Raw genomic sequence first — 6,081 nt, 5'->3', positions numbered from 1 at the left:
AGTTTTTCCCCTTTCCCTCCACAAATTATACCTACATCAAATACAGTGAAAGCAGGATTTATACTGTGGGGGAGGGACATACAAAACAACAAAGAAATAATTTTATAAATGTGTTAGAAACAATCTCATGAAAGAAAAAAAAAAAAACATTTGAATACATACCTTAGGGTTCATTTCCCTAACATCAACTTATCTGAACTTTTCTCCTTGACTCAGACATATACTAGATATTGCAAATAAGAAAAACATGGGACCTATGTTTCTTTGGGCCTGGCTTATTTCGCATAATACAATTTTTTCCAAGTCTTTCCATTTCCTAACAAATTGGGCAATGTCATTCTTTCTGATGGAGGCATAGAATTCCATTGTGTATATATACCACATTTTCTTGATCCATTCATCTACTGAGGGACATCTGGGTTGGTTCCATACCTTAGCTAAAGTAAATAGTGATGCGATACACATGGTCGTGCTGGTAGCTTTAGTGTGGTCTTGTTTGTAAACATGTGTGTAAATGCTCCCAAAAGTGGGATTGCTGGGTCATAGGGAAGCTCTATGTGGAGTCTTTTGAGGAACCTCCATACTACTTTCCAAAGTGGTTGAACAAGTTTACACTCCCACCAAGAGTGCAGTAGGGTTCCCTTCTGGCCACATCCCCTCCAGCATCTGTTGTATAAATATAGACTGCTTCAGAATTTGCTTGTCATCCTTGCGCAGGGGCCATGCTAATCTTCTGCATATTGTTCAATTTTAGAGTATGTGCTACCAAATTGTACACAGAACATTTTTTATATATAAGGTGGAATTGATTTTCTTAAACTAGATAATTCAACAAAAGGTAAGTTCTAAAGTATTGTCGTGAAATTTTAGAAACATATATTTCTTACATAACCACACATTTAAGAATAAAGTCAAGATTGATATGTCAAAAACATAATAATTCCGGATATTTGTTGTTCAAGAGATGTGTAGCAAGAGGAATTCAGTTATTCTATACAAGCCCCCTGTCATAATGAACACAGCAGCAAGTGTTAAGGTTTGTTAAAAGTTTTAATGTTTTGGGCTGGGAAGGTGGATCAATGGTAGAGCACTTGCCTTGCTTGCATGAGACCCTGGGTTCTGTTCCTCAGCACCACATAAGCAGAAAAAATAGACGGACATGGTGCTGTTGTGGCTCAAGTGGTAGAGTGCAAGCCTTGAGCTGAAGAGCTGAGGGATAGTACCCAGGCCCAGAGTTCAGGACTCACGACTGGACCTCCCTCCAAAAAATTTAATGTTTTAAATATGTTTAATTTTGGGAATTTGCTTATATATGCCAAAATTAAGACTTTTTGTCAGGTCATAAAACTTTTCCATAAAGTATTTAAGATTTATGGTAGCAGATATATACTACTAAGTATCTCCATTTCAGAGTTTATAGAAAGGATACTAATGAGAAGTTGCAAAGACTTTGTGTAAAGAAACAGAGCAAGAGTTAATACTTTTACTACAAAGTTTCTGTTAAAACTTTAGGGCTTCCTTTCTTTATATTTTAGTGAGGAACAAATGATGATATAAGCCATATATAAATTATGAGATGAGACATAAATAGTAATCTTAGAGGGTAACTTTAAAGACTTCTCATAGCCTATAAAACTCTTGTTGAACATCATAATTTTAGCCAGTTTTAAATGTACAGAAATATGAGAAATAGTAAAATCTAATATGCAGTACACTTGAAATACTGGAAACACTGGGATTTGGTTTTTATTTTATTAATCATTAATATTTAATTATTGCTTTTCTTTATTTGTAGCATTGTTTTCCTTGTTATAATATAATACAAATTTTTGTAAGTTGTCATTACGAGGTACTTTGAGAATGTTACTGGGATGGCAAAACCATTTTTTACAGGTGCATGTGAATTTACAAAGAGCAAAATTAATGCAATATTGATTAAAAATTTTCTCAAGTAGCGTCTGAATCAGGAGTGTTGATAAATGTCCACACCGAAAATCTTAGCCCTATGCTGAATCAGTGGTATTACAGAGTTGAGGCCACAAAAGTGAAGAATGTGTTTTGCTTAGTTTTTTGTTTTTGTTTTTGTTGGTTGTGGCGCTTGAACTCTGGTTCCTGGATTCTGTCCCTCAGCTCTTCAGCTCATAGTTAGTGCTACCACTTGAGCCACAGCACCTCTTCTGTCTTTTTCTCCTTATGTGATGCTGAGGAATCAAACCCAGGACCTCATGCATGCGAGACAAGCACTCTACCCCTGAGCCACCGACCCAGCACCTGAGAGACTGTATTTAAAAAAAATCATCCAAACAACATTTGCTTTCTGCTTTGGGTTATATAATGAACTATATGAATATCTTTTTATATTTTTATGTATTGTCATACTTCTAAATTTATACTAACTTCAGCCACTTTGTCCTTTTAAAAGTCATGAAATATCTCTGAGTGTTTGCTTCTGTGAAGATTGTTTTTGCATTTATAATTTCTTCTGAGTATTCTTTATTTTTATCAAAATCACTTTATATTTTATGTTGATGGGTTATCATATATCAAATATCTTCAAATGTACCTGTAGAGTTTAAAAATAGCAGTATGAATATTCTCATACATTTCTTGTTCATCTGTTATGCACTTTAATAATTATGACATTTCTCTCTCTCTCTCTTTCACTCTCTCTCATTCCTTCTCTTCTTCTTTCATGCTCCATGTCTGCTTCTTAGAATATCTGCTGGTCTACTATTATCCTTCAGGATCCACTGGTTTTGTGGAAATATGATAGGTACCATCAGTTACTCTTGCATTCTTTAAGAGTTATAACAGTGCCGTGAAATTATTCTTTGCCATTCTAAATGGCAAAACAACAGATCCAGGAATTCTTTTTCACTTTTAGTACTATTATAAATTTTATCTCATAGGAATCATTGGGACGGATAAGATACTTTAACCTGTGACCTAATAGTTCATTTTCTTTTACAAACATCCTTTTTCTTTTATTATCTGTAAGTAACAAAAACAAAGCTATCCTATGGAAAGTAGGCTGACGTTGTTCACAGGGATGAAAATAAGGTAATGAGGGAAGTGAGCACAGATCCTCAGAACAGTTTATCATGTACATTTTGTGAGAATGACAATGTGCTGTAAACTCTAGATTAAATCAATCACTGAACACCTGATATATATGTATATATATATGAACATATATTTGTATATGTACATTTATTTATATATGCATATATGTGTGCAATTGCCCTTATATATGTACACATGTATGTTATACACACAAATACACACATACATATACACATGTATACATGCACACATGAGAAAGACACATAGATACAGCCAACACAAGTTTCAGTACCTGCTGAATATGCATTAGACTGAATGCTTGGAACCAATTAGGTTGAAGATGTATTTGTCTCTAAGAGTTCTTTTAACGCTCCTACTATCTCTTAAAACTGGTAGGTTTTGACAGATTCGACTTGCAAAATGCAGTACATGTGACAGCAAATCACTCAGAAATCTCAGTAAGTAAAGTTCATATGGTGTCTCCTTTCTCTCCATGGAATGCTTGCTCTTGTATACACTCTCAACAACCAAAACAGCAGGAGAATAACTTGGTAAAGAATAAAGTTATAAGGCTTTAAATGGCATCCTTCCTTGAGTTCTTTTCCAACAGCCAGCATCAATTCCTAAGCAGATGAGTGAGTCCTCAGAAGACTGGAGCTCAGGTCAATATTTAACCAACCTATGTGAAAAGTCCTATGAGAGAAATGTTGACTGAGCTGTTGCTGATTTCCTGGCAAGAAAATTAGAAAAAAAGAAAGTATTTTAACATATTAAAATTTGAGAATAATTGGTAACTAGTCAATAAATGTGTAGAACACAATTATACCACCTGATGTATAAAATGGCAGGAACTCCCAAATACCTCTCAGTCTTATCTCTCAACATTAACGGACTTAACTCTCCAATTAAGCAACATTGACTGTCTAGTTGGATTAAAAAGCAAGATCCATCTATCTGCTCCTTTCAGGAGTCACATCTTCCCATAAAAACAAACACATTTTGAATGTGAAAGGCTGGAACAAAATCTACCAAGCATACAGCCCCAATAAACAGGCGGGAGTTGCAATCCTAATATCAGATAAAATTGACTTCAAATTACAATTAGTGAGAAGAGATAAAGCAGGTAGCTACATACTAATTAAGGTATCTCTCCTTCAGGAGGATATTACAATTCTAATTATCTATTCGCCAAACAACAGAACACTCAAATTCAACCAAGAAACACTAATTTCCCTCAAATCACACATAGATCCAAAGACATTAATTATTGGGGACTTTAACATACCACTTTCCTCACTAAATAGATAAACTCGGCAAAACCTCAACAGAGAAAGTGCAAATCTAAACAACTGCATGGATCAACTAGATTTAACAGACATCTACCAAATATTTAACCCAGCAGCATCAGAGTACATGTTCTTCTCAGAAACAATGGAATATTTTCTAAAATAGACCACATTTTAGGCCACAAAGCAAACTTGTCCAAATTCTGAAACATTGAAGTTATGCCGTGCATTCTCTCAGACCACAAGGGCATAAAATTAAAACTCAACAGAAAAAGCCTCCAAAGAAAGTCTTGTAACTTATGGAGGCTGAACAACACACTGATGAACCACCGTGGGTAAGGGAAGAGATTAGAAAGGAAATTTAATGTTCATGTTATTAAACAAAAATGAGTACACAAATTACCAGCTCATCTGGGACACAGCAAAGGCACTACTCAGGGTCAAGTTTATAGCTCTGAGTTCCTACATCAACAAATTGGAGAGATCTGAAACCAACAATTTAATGAGACATCTGAGCCTCCTTGAAAAAGAGCAGCAAGATAAACCCCAATCCATTAGACGGAAAGAAATAATTAAAATTAAATCAGAATTAAATGCATTAGAATCCAAAAACAACCATAGAAAAAAATCAACAAAAGAAAGAGTTGGTTCTTGGAAAAAATTAACAAAATTGACAGACCCTTAGCAAATCTTATCAGAAGAAGAGAACACACCCAAATAAATAAACTCAGAGATGAGAAAGGAAACATCACCACAGAAACAACCAAGATTCAGAACATTATAAGGGAATACTTCTCAAAACTTTATGGTAATAAGTTCGAGAACTTGGCAGAAATGGACCTTTTCCTAGCAAATATTGACATGCCATAACTAAACCAAGATGAGTTAAACCATCTTAAGAAGCCTAAATCAAGCATTGTAATAGAAACAGCAATGAGACCTCCCGTCTAAGAAAAGCCCAGGAGCAGATGGTTTTACAGCGCTTGACCCATTGCAACAATGTACAACACATTATGTCAAAAAACGATCTTTACAACTTTACTGGGGGTGGTGTGAGATGGGAAGGGGAAACAAAGGAGGAGACAACAATGCGTTATGAGCAATGTACTCATAACTTTGCTCATGAATTGTAATTTCTCTGTATGTTATTTTCACAATTAAATAAAAATTGACATAACGTTTTGTACATCTCATTGTTGTAATAGGTCCACCTGTAACCCTATTTAAAACCTATTTTCCATTCCCCTCCACAAATTATATCAACATCAAATACAGTGAAAGCAGGGCTTACACCCTGGGGGAGGTACATACAAAGCAACAAAGATATCATCTTATAAATATGTTGGAAAAAATTACAAGAAAGAAAAAAGAAAACATTTGAATGCTTATCTTGGAGTTCATTTTGCCTAACATCAACTTGTAGGGGGGGTGTGGGGTTTTGGGGGGGTGGAGAGGGGAAGGGATGATATGGGGAACCAAAGGAGGAGGCAACAATGCTTGATAAGAAATGTTCTCACTATCTGGCCCATGTAATTGTAACCCCTCTTTATGGTATTTTCACATTAATAAAAATATTTAAAAATAAAGATTCTATGCAGAATTATAGTTTAAATGATGAGTTGGTACATATATTTTGTAGATTCTGACCTCACATATGTCAGAAAAATATCCGTGGATTCATAACTAGAAACTCTGAAGGATAAGGTATATTAATTATGTAAGTTTCATTAGA

General features: G+C 34.9%; 1 non-coding gene across 1 annotated transcript; it reads right to left on the bottom strand.

The window, feature by feature from the left end:
• Nucleotides 1-673: 673 nt before the first annotated feature.
• Nucleotides 674-778, bottom strand: LOC138807250 (U6 spliceosomal RNA). The gene has a single exon (XR_011366108.1). It is a non-coding gene; the product is annotated as a U6 spliceosomal RNA (small nuclear RNA).
• Nucleotides 779-6,081: the final 5,303 nt, after the last annotated feature.

This window comes from Dipodomys merriami, unplaced genomic scaffold, assembly GCF_024711535.1.
Source record: "Dipodomys merriami isolate MVZ:Mamm:240054 unplaced genomic scaffold, mDipMer1.0.p SCAF_419, whole genome shotgun sequence".
In the NCBI taxonomy this organism is placed as follows: domain Eukaryota; kingdom Metazoa; phylum Chordata; class Mammalia; order Rodentia; family Heteromyidae; genus Dipodomys; species Dipodomys merriami.
This window is presented reverse-complemented; position numbering and strand designations above follow the sequence as displayed.